This window comes from Scyliorhinus canicula, chromosome 4 (assembly GCF_902713615.1).
Source record: "Scyliorhinus canicula chromosome 4, sScyCan1.1, whole genome shotgun sequence".
Lineage (NCBI taxonomy): Eukaryota > Metazoa > Chordata > Chondrichthyes > Carcharhiniformes > Scyliorhinidae > Scyliorhinus > Scyliorhinus canicula.
Window position 1 is genome coordinate 226,394,539 of NC_052149.1, and position 18,435 is coordinate 226,412,973.

Here is an 18,435-nt window from a genome sequence, read left to right on the forward strand (position 1 = left end):
AGTACTGAGGGAGTGCTGCACTGTCAGAGGGTCAGTACTGTGGGAGTGCCGCACTGTCAGTGCGTCGGTACTGAGGGAGTGCTGCACTGCCAGAGGATCAGTACAGAGGGAGTGCTGCATTGTCAGAGGGGCAGTACTGAGGGAGTGGTGCACTGTCAGAGGGTCAGTACTGAGGGAGTGCCGCGTTGTCAGAGAGTCAGTACTGAGGGAGTGCTACACTGTCAGAGGGGCAGGACTGAGGGAGTGATACACTGTCAGAGGGTCAGTCGGAGGGAGTGCTGCACTGTCAGAGGGTCAGTACTGAGGGAGTGCTGCACTGTCAGAGGGTCAGTACTGAGGGAAGCTGCATTGTCAGAGAGTCAGTACTGAAGGAGTGCTGCACTGTCAGAGGGTCAGTACTGAGGGAGTGCTGCACTGTCAGAGAGTCAGTACTGAGGGAGTGCTGCACTGTCAGAGGGTCAGTACTGAGGGAAGCTGCATTGTCAGAGAGTCAGTACTGAAGGAGTGCTGCACTGTCAGAGAGTTAGTACTGAGGGAGTGCTGCACTGTTGGAGGGCCAGTACTGAGGAATTGCTGCACTGTCAGAGGATCAATACTGAGGTAGTGCTGCACTGTCAGAGGGTCAGTACTGAAGGCGAACTGCACTGTCAGAGGGTCAGTACTAAGGGAGTGCTGCACTGTCAGAGGGCCAGTACTGAGGGAGTGCTGCACTGTCAGAAAGTTAGTATTGAGCGAGTGCTGCACTGTCAGAGGGTCAGTACTGAGGGAGTGCTGCACTGTCAGAGGGGCAGGACTGAGGGAGCGCTGCATTGTCAGAGGGGCAGTACTGAGGGAGTGCTGCACTGTCAGAGGGTCAGTACTGAGTGAGTACTGCAGTGTCTGATGGGCAGTACTGAGGGAATGCTGCACTGTCAGAGGGTCAGTACTGAGGGAGTGCTGCACTGTAAGAGGGTCAGTACTGAGGGAGTGCTGCACTGACAGAGGGTCAGTACTGAGGGAGTGCTGCACTGTCAGAGGGTCAGTACTGAGGGAGTGCTGCACTGTAAGAGGGTCAGTACTGAGGGAGTGCTGCACTGTCAGAGGCTCAGTACTAAGGGAGTGCTGCACTCCCAGAAGGTCAGTACTGAGGGAGTGCTGCACTGTCGGATGGTCAGTAGTGAGGGAGTGCTGCACTGTCAGAGGGTCAGTACTGAGTGAGTACTGCAGTGTCTGATGGGCAGTACTGAGGGAATGCTGCACTGTCAGAGGGTCAGTACTGAGGGAGTGCTGCACTGTAAGAGGGTCAGTACTGAGGGAGTGCTGCACTGACGGAGGGTCAGTACTGAGGGAGTGCTGCACTGTCAGAGGGTCAGTACTGAGGGAGTGCTGCACTGTCAGAGGGTCAGTACTGAGGGAGTGCTGCACTGTAAGAGTGGCAGTACTGAGGGAGTGCTGCACTGTCAGAGGGTCAGTACTGAGGGAGTGCTGCACTGTCAGAGGGGCAGTACTGAGGGAGTGCTGCACTGTCAGAGGGTCAGTACTGAGGGAGTGCTGCACTGTCAGAGGTTCAGTACTGAGGGAGTGCTGCACTGTCAGAGGGTCAGTACTGAGGGAGTGCTGCACTGTAAGAGGGTCAGTACTGAGGGAGTGCTGCACTGTCAGAGGGTCAGTACTGAGGGAGTGCTGCACTGTAAGAGTGGCAGTACTGAGGGAGTGCTGCACTGTCAGAGGGTCAGTACTGAGGGAGTGCCGCACTGTCAGAGGGTCAGTACTGAGGGAGTGCTGCACTGTCAGAGGGTCAGTACTGAGGGAGTGCTGCACTGTCAGAGGGGCAGTACTGAGGGAGTGCTGCACTGTCACAGGGTCAGTGCTGAGGGAAGCTGCATTGTCAGAGAGTCAGTACTGAAGGAGTGATGCACTGTCAGAGGGTCAGTACTGAGGGAGTGCTGCACTGTCAGAAAGTTAGTATTGAGGGAGTGCTGCACTGTCAGAGGGTCAGTACTGACGGAGTGCAGCACTGTCAGCGTGTCAGTACTGAGGGAATGCTGCACTGTCAGAGGGTCAGTACTGAGGGAGTGCTGCACTGTCAGAGGGTCAGTACTGAGGGAGTGCTGCACTGTCAGAGGGTCAGTACTGAGGGAGTGCTGCACTGTCAGAGGGGCAGCACTGAGGGAGTGCTGCACTGTCAGAGGGTCAGTACTGAGGGAGTGCTGCACTGTCACAGGGTCAGTACTGAGGGAGTGCTCCACTGTCAGAGGGTCAGTACTGAGGGAGTGCTGCACTGTCAGAAAGTTAGTACTGAGGTAGTGCTCCACTGTCAGAGCGGCAGTACTGAGGGAGCGCCGCACTGTCGAAGGGTCAGTACTGAGGGAGTTCTGCACTGTCAGAGGGTCAATACTGAGGATGTGCTGCACTGTCAGAGGGGCAGGACTGTGGGAGTGCTGCACTGTCAGAGGGGCAGTAATGAGGGAGTGCTGCACTGTCAGAGGGTCAGTACTGAGGGAGTGCTGCACTGTCAGAGGGGCAGTAATGAGGGAGTGCTGCACTGTCACGGGGTCAGTACTGAGGGAGTGCTGCACTGTCAGAGGGACAGTAGTGAGGGAGTGCTGCACTGTCAGAGGGTCAGTACTGAGGGAGTGCTGCACTGTCAGAGGGTCAGTACTGAAGGAGTGCTTCACTGTCAGAGGGTCAGTACTGAGGGAGTGCGGCATTGGTGAGGGTCAGTACTGAAGGAGCGTAGCACTGTCAGAGGGTCAGCAGTGAAGGAGTTATGCGCTGTCAGAGGGGCAGTACTGAGGGAGTGCTGCACTGTCAGAGGGACAGTACTGAGGCTGTGCTGCACTGTCAGAGGGTCAGTTCTGAGGGAGTGCTGCACTGTCAGAGGGTCAGTACTAAGGGAGTGCTGCACTCTCAGAAGGTCAGTACTGAGTGAGTACTGCAGTGTCTGATGGGCAGTACTGAGGGAATGCTGCACTGTCAGAGGGTCAGTACTGAGGGAGTGCTGCACTGTAAGAGGGTCAGTACTGAGGGAGTGCTGCACTGACAGAGGGTCAGTACTGAGGGAGTGCTGCACTGTCAGAGGGTCAGTACTGAGGGAGTGCTGCATTGTAAGAGGGTCAGTACTGAGGGAGTGCTGCACTGTCAGAGGCTCAGTACTAAGGGAGTGCTGCACTCCCAGAAGGTCAGTACTGAGGGAGTGCTGTACTGTCGGATGGTCAGTAGTGACGGAGTGCTGCACTGTCAGAGGGTCAGTACTGAGTGAGTACTGCAGTGTCTGATGGGCAGTACTGAGGGAATGCTGCACTGTCAGAGGGTCAGTACTGAGGGAGCGCTGCACTGTAAGAGGGTCAGTACTGAGGGAGTGCTGCACTGACAGAGGGTCAGTACTGAGGGAGTGCTGCACTGTCAGAGGGTCAGTACTGAGGGAGTGCTGCACTGTCAGAGGGTCAGTACTGAGGGAGTGCTGCTCTGTAAGAGTGGCAGTACTGAGGGAGTGCTGCACTGTCAGAGGGTCAGTACTGAGGGAATGCTGCACTGTCAGAGGGGCAGTACTGAGGGAGTGCTGCACTGTCAGAGGGTCAGTACTGAGGGAGTGCTGCACTGTCAGAGGTTCAGTACTGAGGGAGTGCTGCACTGTCAGAGGGTCAGTACTGAGGGAGTGCTGCACTGTAAGAGGGTCAGTACTGAGGGAGTGCTGCACTGTCAGAGGGTCAGTACTGAGGGAGTGCTGCACTGTAAGAGTGGCAGTACTGAGGGAGTGCTGCACGCTCAGAGGGTCAGTACTGAGGGATTGCCGCACTGTCAGAGGGTCAGTACGGAGGGAGTGCTGCACTGTCAGACGGTCAGTACTGAGTGAGTGCTGCACTGTCAGAGGGTCAGTAGTGAGGGAGTGTTGCACTGTCAGAGGGTCAGTACTGAGGGAGTGCTGCACTGTCAGAGGGTCAGTACTGAGGGAGTGCTGCACTGTCAGAGGGACAGTACTGAGGGAGTGCTGCACTATCAGAGGGTCAGTACTGAGGGAGTGCTGCACTGTCAGAGGGACAGTACTGAGGGAGTGCTGCACTGTCAGAGGGTCAGTACTGAGGGAGTGCTGCACTGTCAGAGGGTCAGTACTGAGGGAGTGCCGTACTGTCAGAGGGTCAGTACTGAGGGAGTGCTGCACTGTCAGAGGGTCAGTACTGAGGGAGTGCTGCACTGTCAGAGGGTCAGTACTGAGGGAGTGCCGTACTGTCAGAGGGTCAGTACTGAGGGAGTGCTGCACTGTCAGAGGGTCAGTACTGAGGGAGTGCCGTACTGTCAGAGGGTCAGTACTGAGGGAGTGCTGCACTGTAAGAGCACTGCTTTGGGGAAGTGCCACACTGCCCAAAATGCAATGTTTTTTATACTCCCTATAGTGCCGAAGGAGGCCATTCGGTCCATTGGGTCTACACCGACCCTCCGAAAGAACGTCTTACTGAATTCCCCATACTCCGCTCAATACCCGTCATCACACCTAACCTTTTAACACTTAGGGGCCACATAGCATGGCCAGTCCTCCTAACCTACACATCTTTGGACCGTGGGAGGCACCCGGAGGAAACCGTGCAGACACGGGGAGAACATGCAAACTCCACACAGACAGTGCCCCGAGGCCAGAATCGAACCTGGATCCCTGGCACTGTGAGGAGTAGTGTTAGCCACTGTGCCATGTGCCGTTAAGTGCTGCAGTGTACAAGGGCCAATAAGTGGAGAAATGTTGCATTATCAGAGGTGCAGTAGTTAGGCCTGAACTCCTCTCTCAGGTGGATGTAACTATAGCATATCCAACAAAGAGCAGAAGAGTTTTTCCCAGAGTCCTGGGGTCAATATCCATCCCTCAATCAATTGTACCAGGGGAGTGGTATTGCCACTGGATTAGTAATCCCGAGACCCAGAGTAATGTTCTGGGCATGTGCACATGAATCCCATTGTGGCAGATGGTGAAATTTCAATTCAATTAGAAATGATCAGGAACTTCTTGTCTAATGACGACCATGAGAACATTCTCAACTGTTGTAAAAACGGATCATCTGACCATTATCGTTTAGTTGATGTGGGATGGTGAAAATTAGCTGCGGCCCTTCCGACCTCACAAAATACTTCACTGGCTGCAAAGTAAATTCGTGCGTCCTCAGGTCACGGAAGACACTAAAGAAATGCCAATTCTTTATTTTCTCTGCTGCTTTACCCTTCCTGATCGCCCGGCAGTTTGCTTCATATTGAGCTCAATGTACCTGCCTCCATGCTTATCAGCTAAAGCGACTTGCTCTCGCTTTGATTGCCTATCCAGAGTGGTGTCCCCACCAGGAAAAGCTCTCTCTGCATCACCTTGCAGCCACTCTCTGCTGTTAGCACCAAGATCTGCTCTGATGGAACTCTGCTCCCACCAACCAGCCCTCCCAGCAGTATTCATGGTCATTGATCCTGAACCCAGCTCACCCATTTGTCACACCATTTCCCGAGCCCTATTTTCAGTTGTGAAGATTCGAACTTGGGGTTGCAACATAACCTCACGGGTCTGCAGGATCTTTATATCAACATTTTTTTTTTTTTCTTTTTCTTTGGCCCATTAGTTTTGATCTGAAGGGAGGACCCCGGGGCTGTGATCGCCTTTATTGACGGCACTGTCACCGATCCACAAGGTTACCGTTAACAATCAGCGGACGGTTTGGGTGGGGAGAAATCCTCGGCTGAAATCTTCATCATTCCCGAGGAAGCATGCATTTTGGAACATGCAACTCAAATAGCATGGGGCCAGGATATATTTTGCCTATCAGGCACCCAGCAAGTTTACAGCATTGGAGAGAGGATGAACGTGCATTTCTGTAGTGCCTTGAAATGAAAAAAATGAAATGAAAATCGCTTATTGTCACAAGTCGGCTTCAAATGAAGTTACTGTGAAAAGCCCCTAGTCGCCACATTCCGGCGCCTGTTGGGGGAGGCTGGTACGGGAATTGAACCGTGCTGCAGGCCTGCCTTGGTCTGCTTTAAAAGCCAGCGATTTAGCCCTGTGCTAAACAGCCCCTAGATAGCCCCTTGAGGACAATTTCACAGTCATTAAAGTACATTTGTTGACGACCCACTCTTGCAATGTGGGGAAACCTTCCGTAAGAACCATTTGCTCTTTCCATTCTCCTTGTGACTCCTTACCCTTCATTACATTTACAGCAGTTTGTGAAATCTTTCCCTCAGTCTCCTGCCTGGAACCAAAGGATCTGCCACAACTCGCACTTCCGGAGAGATCATTACAGCTGGCGGCTGTGGACCTGACGAGGTGATGCTCGAATGAGCTCATCAGTCATGCCCCTGACATCTACCACATAAAGTCAGCTGTAACAAGCCGACCAGGAACAGGGACAGGGGAAGACCATTCTGCCCCTCGATCCAGTTCTACCATTGAATGAAATCATAGCTAGTCTTCCACCTCATTCTATATGGCCCACTTTTACCCCTTATCCCTCATTACATTTGGATAGCAAAGATTCAACAACCTCAAATTTAAAAATTTAAATTAATCTGCCATCAACTATTTGCACGAGAGAGTTCCAAAGTTCTATCACCCTCTTGCGTTTTGCAGTGATTCGTAAATTCACTCTCCAATAGTCTGTCTGAATTGAACATTCTGAATTCTCCCTCTGTGTACCCGAACAAGTGCCGGGGTGTGGCGACTAGTGGCTTTTCACAGTAGCTTCATTGCAGTGTTAATGTAAGCCTACTTGCGACAATAAAGATCATTATTATTAGTAATAATTTTTAGACTATGGTACCTTTTTCTAAGCTCTCCAACAGGAGGTAAAGTTTCCCTCTGTCTACCCGATCCCCTTCATACCTCGAAAAATTGAATCAAATCAGCCACTTAACTTTCTAAATTTCAGCCTAGTTTGTTTAACTTCACCTCCATACATAGCCCTTCGAGCCTGCGCATCACTCTTCCCAAGATCAATAGATCGTTCCAAAAGTGTGGTTCCCCAGAGCTGCTCACAGTACTCCAGATGTGGCCCAATGAGAGCTTCCTGTTACTGACGCATGAATTCTACTCCCGTGGATCTTAGATCTCGAGATACAAAGGTCTGTATTCTAATATATTTTGATTATTTCCTGTTTTCCTTCATGACATTTTAATAATCTGTCTATGTAAACACCCCAGTCTCTGTGAACCTCCACATGTTTCCAGCTTTGGCCATTTCACAATCTGTTCTGTCCTTTTTTTAAGAATAAATTTAGAGTACCCAATTAATTTTTTCCAATTAAGGGGCAATTTAGCGTGGCCGATCCACCTACCCTGCACATTTTTGGGTTGTGGGGGCGAAACCCACGCAAACACGGGGAGAATGTGCAAACTCCACACGGACAGTGACCCAGAGCCGGGATTGAACCTGGGACCTCGGCGCAGTGAGGCAGCAGTGCTAACCACTGCATCACCGTGCTGCCCACTGTTCTGTCCTTCTTAAATTCAAAGTGGACGACCTCACATTTACCCTCAATATCTCTTGGAAATTTATGCTTCCGTCTGCACTGCTCGCAATGTTACTTGGCATGGTAAGCTTGGATATTTGTCTTTCTAGCCCACCATCTAACTGGTCTATAAAGACGGTAAGTAGTTTAGAGTCCGGCACAGGTCCCTGTGGGATATAACTCATCCTATTCTACCAATATGTTTACCTGCCCATTATCGTTACTCTCATCACCTGCCACCCTGCCAATTCTTTAAACAGTACAGTACTTTGCTTTCAATTCTATGAGCTTTAATGTTAACTAACATTCTCTTCTGGGAAACTACATCAAACACATCCTGGAAGTCCCCTGACTACTACTTTAGTCAGCTCTTCAAAAAAAAAGAATCAGATTCATCAAGTAGAACCTCTTCTTTACAAATCCACACTGGTTCCCTCTGATCAGGTTAAAGCGTTGAAGGAATTCAGTCAGTTAACCCTTAAGTATAAACTTTCTAATCATTTCTTGATAACAGATGTTAGGCTAACTGTCCCACAATTCCCTGGTCCCCCTCTCTAACCCTTTTTAAGCAGTGGAGTGAAATATACAATTTTCAAATCTAAAACAACGATATCTGAATCAAATGAACATCATGGCATGTCCAGTGGGTGTTTCAGCACAAACAACTTGGAATCCAGCTGCACCTGTTACAAAAACTATGCTTGTGGTTGAGCTCAGGTTTTGGGATCTACAACTCCCGGCAGACCTCCTGATTTTTGGACAGGAGCAGAGAAAGAGGCTCCAATTAGAGAAATGACTGTGGGTAGCAGACTTTAAGTGAAGTGGGCTTGGGAGACGAATTGACATTCTGCAAGGGGTGGGCTGTTGATGACACCATCTGGGTGTGGTAATTGAGGAGGGATCAGGAGGCAGCGGAAGGTTGGTGACTCCCTGGGACAAAGTTACACTTTTGGAGCAGCGGTGTTCTGCTCGGCGCATCTGAAGTTGTACTTGTGAGTTGGTGCTTGTGTGCAGACCCAGGAATTGAAGGGAATGGAATCTCAGGAGGCGAGGCTGAAACTTTGCGAGGCAGGCCATTATCAATAATAACAATAATCGCTTATTGTCACAAGTAGGCTTCAATGAAGTTACTATGAAAAGCCCCTAATCGCCACATTCTGGCACCTGTTCGGGGAGGCCGGGTACGGGAATTGAACTCGCGCTGCTGGCCTTGTTCTGCATTACAAGCCAGCTCTTTAGCCCACTGTGCTAAACCAGCCCCTGATTGAAACCATACGCGCTGGAGTGAACTTTTGCAGAGGATTTCAGGCCACGATCTTCAAAGGCGAAGATTGGAATCCCTTGTGAGAGAGCAAGAGTTTCAGCAAGATTGGTTGGCGCGCACTGTTACTGGCATCTGGGTGGTTATTGAGAAATCCATGGAATCTGTCTTGGTCACATTTGGCATTTAATGTGGAGTGTGATGTGTTCAGCCACAATTGGCTTGTAAATTAACATGTACCTCATATTTACCCTGAATGTTCTGGCACAAGATAGATATTGGGAGGGATTCTCTGCCCCCCCCCCCTCCCCAGCCACATGTTTCTTGGAAGAGGGCCATTCACTGGCAGCGGGATTCTCTACTCCCGCTTCTTGTCAATGGGATTAACCATGGAAGCCACCCCCATGCCGCTGTGAAACCTACGGGTGGGGATGCTCTGCCGGCAGGACTAGAGAATCACAAAAGCCGGAGAATCCCGTCCATTGTACCAGCCATTCCCGTACCAGCCTCCCCGAACACGCGCCGGAATGTGGCGACGAGGAGCTTTTCACAGTAACTTCATTTGAAGCCTACTTGTGACAATAAGCGATTTTCATTTTCATTTCATTTCATTGTAAGCCATGTTGTATCTTTCTGACCTTGTATGTTGAAGTTTAATTTTGTTTGTTTCAAACCCGTGGCATTTTGTGGCTTTATTCATTTAGTAAGTGTCTTGAATCTCAAACCTTGTCTGCTTTAAGTGAAACATGCAGGTCTCTAACCAGTTATTACCAACAGTATGAGGGTCTGGCCAAGGATAATAACACACCTTTCATCAAATCAAGAAATCTTAAAGTGTTTTATGGCTATTGATGCGCCTTTGAAGTGCAATCATTTTTGTAATGTAGGATGCTCCGTGAAACTTGTTTAACCAAGCTTTTGGTCATTTAATATCTTTTTACGTGACTTAGTGTCAAATTGTTTGGTAATACTCTTGTGAAGCACCTTAAGGCATTTTGCTGTATCAAAGGCAAATATAAAAGTATGTTCTCCTTGTTGTTGCATGTTTATGTATATAAATATGCCTCCATATTTATATAAGTCAGTTTTTTTCTCCATCAGCGTTACATTAAGTCTACAAACGTTCGGTGTATCTGCCACTGTTATTGCCCCCGTACAATCCTCTTCCCACCTCACTTCAACAAACCCTATCAACATAACATTCTATCCCTTTCTCCCTTATGTATTATCCGGCTTATTGATGCGACTACTCCTTGTAAGGGCAAAAGGACATAAGAAGTTGCAATAGGAGCCATGTGGCCCTGGATCTGTTCCATCGTCCAATAGAGTTATTGTTGATCTTCAACCTCAAGCTCCTGCCCCATCCCCATATTGCATGTTTCCTGTCGAGTGCAAAAATCTATTGACCTCAGTCTTGATTACGCTCAACAATTGAACATCCAGAGCCACCTAAGGAATTCCAAAGATTCACAATCCTCTGAGTGAAGACACCCTCCCTCGTTTGGCCAAAATCGAATCCGAATCCTGCAACTGTGCTTCCTAGTTCTGGACTCTTCAACCAGCCTCTGTTGCCAATAATGTTGGTGAACCACAAGCCTTCCCTTATATCGATCAAATGACCACACAACCAGTTAATTAGTTCAAAAGATGGTTTATTTACATACACAAGAGTTATTTCGACATGCAAACACAATATCTACTACGAGTTAAACAACACCTATCAGCTACAATAACCTATACTTCACTTCAGGGCGACCGGCACTGTGCAAATGGATAAGGCCTTTATCTGGGTTTCACTTGGCTGGTTCGAAGAAAGTGGCTCTGTCTCTGCTGGGCTCATCCGCCAGGGAGTGATCGTTGGTCTTGAACCTGGCTGGCTGTTCCTGCTGCAATTGGGTTAGCACAGGCCGGATCCAAAAGAGACAGAACACATGACTGTGTCCTCTTTTATCCCTCTGGGATTTCGCACTCTTTGGGGCGGTCCTTAACCTTGGACCCAATAGTTCGACAGGACTCTGATCACTGCCTTCGATTTCAGCCAATAAAGCGGCTGGTGCCTTGGTGGCTGGGCGGGTCCTTAGCGGTCATTGACCTTGGCAGTTGGGCTTTCTGAGTAAGGGGAGTGGCGCCGATCAGTCTGTGGCTGTACCGGTTGCTTGATTGGAGTTCTATTGGGAAAATGTGCCATTAAAATGCAAACGAGCGGGGGTTTCAATCAGGTCTGGTTACCTGTGTTTCAGATACACATAGGCTCTGTGCCTGTCTGAGTCCTGGGTTGGCCATAATTACCATGGTCCTTTGCAGGTGGCCATCTTAGATGGGTACACCTCCTCACACCTACCCAGTCAGGCTCCAGGAACGTAGGAACATCAGAGCAGGAGGAGGCCTTATGGTCCTTCGAGCCTGCTCCATTGTTCACTAACGTCATAGTTAATCTGGTCCGTTTCACTCACCCACCCTCCACCATAGCCTTGGACTTCCATACCTAACAAAAATATGTCTAACTCTTCCATAAATAAATTCTAAACCCAGCCTCCAGTGCCCTCTGGGAAAGAGAAATCCACAACTCAACAACCCTTTGGGAAAAAATGTTCATCAGCATCTTTGTCTCAAAATTTTAAATTAGATCCCTTAATTTTAATATTCCTCATGAAAGGAAATACCTTCTATTCCCACAGGATAGAACCACAGAAAAGTTACAGTACAGAAGGAGGCCATTTGGCCCACCTTGTCCATTCCAGCCCGAGGATACCCAGGTGCTCTTTCTACTCCCACCTTTCTGCACCCTGTCTATTGCTCTGTATCTTACAGCACTTAAAGTGTAGATCCAGCTACTTTTTAAAAGGGTTTTGGGTCTCTGCCTCCACCTCCAACGCGGGCAGCAAATTGCAGCCTTCCACTACCCTCTGCGTTAAAAAAATCTTCCTCATGTCCCCTCTATACCTTCTTCCACTTACCTTGAATCTATGTCCTCTGGTTCTAGAATTCTCCACCAAGGGAAACAATTTTATCCTGTCCACTCTATCTCTTGCCCTCATAATTTTGTGCACCTCAATTAACTCACCCCTCAGCCTTCTTTGTTCCAAGGAAAATAACCCCAACCTATCCAATCTCTGCTCTTATCTACACTTTTCTAGCCCTGGCAACCTGCTTGTACAGTTAGAAGTCTTACACCACCAGGTTAAAGTCCAACAGGTTTGTTTCAAACACGAGCTTTCGGAGCGCAGCTCCTTCCTCAGGTGAAGGAAACTTCCTCAGAGGGAAACTTCACCTGAGGAAAGAGCAGTGCTCCGAAAGCTAATGATTCGAAACAAACCTGTTGGACTTTAACCTGGTGTTGTAAGACTTCTTACTGTGTCCACCCCAATCCAAAGCCGGCATCTCCACATCATGGCTAACTTTCTTATAAACCTCCTCTGCACTCTCTCCAGAGCAATTATATCCTTCCTGTAATGTGGTGACCAGAATATTCCTTTAATTTTAATATTCCAGTTGTGGCCTCACCAGTGTTTTATACAATCCTGACATTATATCCTTACTTTTATATTCTATACCTCTTCCCATGAAGGTGAGCATTCCATGTGCTTTCTTAACAACCTTGTTTACTGGAACTGCTGCCTTTAGGGACCTGTGTACTTGTACACCAAGATCTCTCACTTCATCTACCCTTCTTGGTATATTCCTATTTATTGTGTGCTCCCTACAACTGTTTGACTTCCCTATATGCATGACCTCACACGTCTCTGTGTTAAATTCCTTCATTACTTTATCGCCCACTCCATCAACCCATCTGTATCATTTTGGAGATTATAACTATCTTCTGCACTGTCCACCATTCTATCAATCTTTGTGTGATCTGCAAATTTCTCAATTGTGCTCCTCACATTCACATCCAAGTCATTAATATATAACAACAACAGTAAGGGTCCCAAGGGTTGGTGCAGACTCGATGGGCCGAATGGCTCCTTCTGCACGGTATGTTCTATGTAACACCGAGCCCTATGGAACACTACTTGAAACGACTTTCCAATGCAATCAACGACCCTTACCCTTTGTTTCCTGTCACTGAGCCAACTTTTTATCCAGTTTGCCACATTGCTCTGTATCCTGTGGGCTTTCACTTTCTTGCCCAATCTGCCACGTGGTACTTTATCAAACACCGTGCTAAAATCCATGTATATAACACCTACTGCACTACCTTCATCAACCCTCCTCGTCACTTCCTCAAAGAATTCAATCAAATTTGTGAGGCAAGACCTTCCTTCAACACATCCATGCTGACTATTTCTGACTCGTGACAGTTAATCCTATCTCTCAAGATTGATTCCACTAATTTTCCCACCACTGACATAAGACTAACTGGCCTATAATTTTTTGGCATTTCCTTCAATCCTTTTTTAAACAATGGAAACACGTTCCAACGTATTCGGTCTTCAGGTACCTCTCCTGCTGTGACGAAAGGAAAATCATCCTCAGAGCACCTGCTATCTCCTCCCTGACCTCCTTCAGCAACCACAGAAACAATCCATCTGGCCCTGGCGACTTATCAACTTTCAAGGATTTCAACCCTTCAAGTACTTCCTCTCTCTTTATGATTATCCCACCCAATAGCTCACAGTGTTCCTCCTGGACTACTACATCTGCATTATCCATTTTCTTTGCAAACACGGAGACAACAGATTCATTTAAAACCCTTCCAAGAGCCTCTGCCTCTACACACAAGTTCCCTTCTTCATCTGTTATTGGTCCCACCTTTCCTTTAACTGCTTGTTGTACCTGCATATTAACTGTCAGTGTTTCATGTACAAAGACACCCAAATCCTTTCTGAACAATAATACATCTGCCAATATCTGATGTAGTGACAAGAGTTGCTTACAATAACCTCTTTTTTCAACAATGGATCATATAGTATTGTGGAGGATATGCAGTACAGTAACAGACTATTCAACACAATAGTCTATGCTGTTGATTATGGTTTACTTGCCCCTCCTCACCTTATCTAAATCTACTATCACAACCACCCATCCCCTCTCCCTCGTAAGCATGTCTAACCTTCCCTTCAATGCATCTATACTATTCAACCACTATTTGTGCTAATGAGTACCACGGACCATGTTTTGTTAATCATTTGCTCAATCTGCGAGTTAATTAATGTCCTATAATTTGTTACAATGGGGGGGGGGGAGGGGGTGGGGGGGGGGTGGGGGGGGGGGGGGGGTGGGGGGGGGCAGAGGCAGGGAATCGAGGGGGAGTCCCAAAATAGAACAGAGAGTACAGAAGGTGACAGGAATCTAACTTCTGGCAGGGCAAAAAAGGGGACAAATGTGAGAAAGGAGTTGGCCAAAGCAGTACTGAGGGTGTTGTACCTAAATGCGCGCAGTATACAGATCAAGGTAAATTAGCTTGTTGTGCACATTGAAATTGGCCGGTACGATATTGTGGGCATAACAGAGACGTGGCTGCAAGGGGATCAGGGCTGGGATCTAAATATCCAAGGATATGTGTCCAATCAAAAGGACAGGCAGATGGGCAGAGAGGGCTGGGCTGCATTGTTAGTAAGGGACGAAATTAAACCGATAGCAAGGAGTGATATAGGATCAGAAGGCATAAAATCTCTATGGGTAGAGTTGAGCAATTGAAAAGGAAAAAAGACCCTGATGGGAGTTATGTACAGGCCTCTAGCAATAGTCAGGATGTGGGGCAGAAAATAAATCAGGAGATAGAAAAGGCATGTAAAAAAGGCAATAGTCATATGGAACTTCAATATTCAGGTGGGCTGGAAATATATGGTTGGTAGTAGATCCCAAGAATAGGAATTTGTGGAACGTCTAAAAGATGGTTTTTTTGGAGCAGCTTGTGACAGAGCCTACTAGGGAACGGGCAATTCTGGATTTGGTGGTGTGTCATGAGGCAGACTTGATAAGGGATCTTCAGGTGAAGGAACTCTTAGGGAGCAGTGACCAGAGTATGACAGAATTTACCCTGCAGTTTGAGGGGGAGAAGCTGGAATCTGACGTAACAGTATTACAATTAAATAAGGGTAACTACAAAGACATGAGGGAGGAGCTGGCCAGAGTTGATTGGAAAAGGAGCCTAGCAGGGAAGACAGTGGAACAGCAATGGCAGGGGTTTTGGGGGGTTACTCGGGAGGCACAACAGAAATCATCCCAAGGAGGAGGAAACATGCTAAGGGAAGGATGAGGCATCCATGGCTGACGAGGAAAGTCAAAGACAGCATAAAAGCAAAGGAAAAAGCATACAAGATGGCACGGCCAGAGTGGCAAATGTGTGGCACTGCCAGGGTGTCCAGGTGGCATCGGGAGTGCCAGAGTACTACCCTCTCCAGAGCCCGACCACCTGGGGACTCCCGGTTTCATGGGAGACCCGTCCCCCAATAAGTGCCGGTATGCCTGACCAGTGCTAAACAGCGCTCGGCGGGGACTCTGAGGTGTGGCCGTAGGGTGAGCTTAACTATACACTTGGTCACCCCCACAACCCAAAGATGTGCTGGTTAGGTGGATTGGCCATGCTAAGTTGCCCCTTAATTGGAAAAGAAAAATAATTGGCTACTCTAAAATTATTTTTAAAAACCTGTACACTTGAATATGCAAATCTGGATCCTGCCATTAAGTTCCACCCTTCGTGTTTTTAATTCAAAAGTCCAAGTCATTAATATAAATTCTGAACAGCAATGATCCCAGCGCTAATACTTGAGCAACACCACTTCCCATCTTCTGCAACTGTGAATAACTATCCTTTATCTCCACTGTCTAGAAGCCAGCTAGTAATTTATTCAGCCACTTTCCCGAATCAACATTCTCTGACCTTATCCCTTAGTCCATTATACAGCACTTTATTGAATACCTTTTGAAAATCCAGATAAATTACATCTACTACATTACCTTTGTCTGCTCTCTCCATTTCTTCCTCACGGAATACAATAAGGTTGGTCAAGCAACATTTTCCCTTTTGAAATCCATGCTGAATATTCATTATTACATTATATTATTTCCTTATCCTTTTTGTTATCCACTGCCCCTCACCCAGTGTTATTTCTATTTCTCAATGGCATGTATATTCAATGAGAATTTAAAACATTTCTTTAAATGCTCACCATAATTTTCTTCTATCATACCTTTCAATCTGAAATTCCAGTCTGCTTTAGCCAACATGCCCTCTTGGACTTCTCTTTCCCCCATATTTCCCTCCCCTCTTCTCTCTTTCCTCGTTTTCCCACTCTCTCATTCTCCCTCTCCCCTACTTCTCTCTCCCTCTTTCGTCTCTGTTTCCCCTACTTTTCCTCCCCACGGTAGCACGGTAGCATGGTGGTTAGCATAAATGCTTCACAGTTCCAGGGTCTCAGGTTCGATTCCCGGCTGGGTCACTGTCTGTGCGGAGTCTGCACGTCCTCCCCGTGTGTGCATGGGTTTCCTCCGGGTTCTCCGGTTTCCTCCCACAGTCCAAAGATGTGCGGGTTAGGTGGATTGGCCATGCTAAATTGCCCGTAGTGTCCTAAAATGTAAGGTTAAGGGGGGGTTGTTGGGTTACGGGTATAGGGTGGATACGTGGGTTTGAGTAGGGTGATCATTGCTCGGCACAACATCGAGGGCCGAAGGGCCTGTTCTGTGCTTACTGTTCTATGTAAATGTTCTCACAACTCTCCCCCGTATCTCTGACTCTCACCCGTTACTGCATGTTCTCCCCGTGTCAGCGTGGGTTTCCTCCGGGTGCGCCGGTTTCCTCCCACAAGTCCCGAAAGACGTGCTGTTAGGTAATTTGGACATTCTGAATTCTCCCTCTGTGTACCCGAACAGGCGCCGGAGTGTGGCGACGAGGGGCTTTTCACAGTAACTTCATTGCAGTCTTAATGTAAGCCTACTTGTGACACTAATAAGAAAGATTACATCTCATTCCCTCCGTCACTTTCTCTGCCTTTTACTTTTCTCCCCCTCTCTCTTTCTGGTTTCTCTCATCACTCTATCCTTATCACTGTGCTGGTTTCCTATGTTTCATGATTTTGATGTCATACATTTAAGTTAGATTACATAAATTGTGTTAAGCCATTGGGTTACCCTTAAGATGTGTTCTGTATTTTTTTCATCGTTAACCCCTTGTGCTAAGCTTTTGGGCTTTTATTCCCCTTTGACAAAAAGTATTGAAGTCTTTATTCAAACTGCACATGCAGGAACCTGATGCTGCCACATTAGCCTTTGCAAAACAAATGACGGAGCTGGGAGAAGTAATTTCTCTATCTCCTACATTTGCTTTTAAGCCCATTGCAGATATATGTGGTATGGGAGTGTGTTTATTGATGCAAGTGTGTTTGCATCAGCAAGAGTTCGTCTCTTCAACATCCTGGCCACAGCATCAAGTTGGAATGGCCAGCATATGCTTTTTCTTTCTATTTTGTGAGACTGTGGGTTGCCATGGCATTTCTAGAGCTGCACTGTGTTGCCATGGCATTTATTTTAATCGGTGTTCATTTGTTGCCGGCACGGATGGTTCTGGAACTCCCTGACAAAGGCTGGAGATCAAGATCCTGCTGTGCTTGTTGTTACCTTGCTAAGTCAGTCAAAGCCGTATCCAGAAGTTTGTACCAGTTAACCAGTTCAGGAACAAAATGGGGAAAGGCTTCCTACTTTGGAATGAGCACTTGTTGGTAACAATTTGCTTCAAAACCAAGGGATTCAGGCATTCCTTCTACAATAAGTACAACACTCCAGTGCAGTACTGAGGGAGTGCTGCACTGTCAATGGTGCCATTTTTCAGACGAGTGGTTAAACCGAGGCCCCCTTTTCCCACTTGTATGGGCACAAAAGACCCCTCGGCTGCTACTTTGAAGAAGAGCAGGGGAGTTATCCACAATGTCCTGGCCAATATTTATCACTCAATTGACATAGCTAAAAAACAGATTATCTGGATATCATCGCATTGTTGTATGTAGCAGTCGGCTGTGTGCAGATTGGCTGTCACATCCCTTGCATCACATTTTCGAAAGTACTTAATTGGCTGCAAAGTGTATAAAGATGTCCGATGGTTGCAAAATGCAAAATTGAGGAAATCAGGAGTCTCCTGCTAAAAGCCAGTAAAGGTGAGGGAAGGTTTGTTTGAATGACATTTCCAGTTGGGTTGATTCAATGGAGTTTTTATTTTACTGACCCCTCTGCTTTCATGATCAGTTTCATAAACTGCAACATTGGTCTTCCCAGCACCAGTGGACCCTGCGCAATGGAAGCGGATTAATTCCCGCATGGCCGGCACCTTGTTTTTGAAGGGTGATAGGGAGAGGTTGCTGGGCACACATTGGAGAGCCGGAAGATTGTGATATTGGCCCAATGCTTATTTGACACGAGTTTTCATTTTCAGCCACACTGCTCCTGTTAACCCCCCATATACACATCCAGCTGGACATGTGTTCAACTGCCAAGGGACATCCCAAAAGCATCATCATGCAAAGACCAGGTGAGGTGCTTTGAATTTTGCTGCCACAGATAGTGTAAGTACAATGCCCTGTGTTGTGGGGGAATTTGACAGTAATTACAAATACAAGTTCCAATGTATCCAAAAGACGTTTGACACAGTGTTGAGCTGTGCTCCGAAAGCTAGTGTTTGAAACAAACATGTTGGACTTTAACCTGGTGTTGTAAGACTTCTTACTGTGCTCACCCCAATCCAACGCAGGCATCTCCATATCAGTGTTGAGCAACAGACCTGTGAGTAA

General features: G+C 47.6%; 1 long non-coding RNA gene across 1 annotated transcript in view; it reads left to right on the forward strand.

The window, feature by feature from the left end:
• The window catches only part of LOC119965419, a 67,367-nt gene that overhangs the window by 41,242 nt on the left and 7,690 nt on the right, over positions 1-18,435 (forward strand). Inside the window, exon 2 of the long non-coding RNA XR_005460511.1 lies at positions 18,081-18,176. This is a non-coding gene — a long non-coding RNA (uncharacterized LOC119965419). The remainder of the gene's footprint in view (positions 1-18,080; positions 18,177-18,435) is intronic.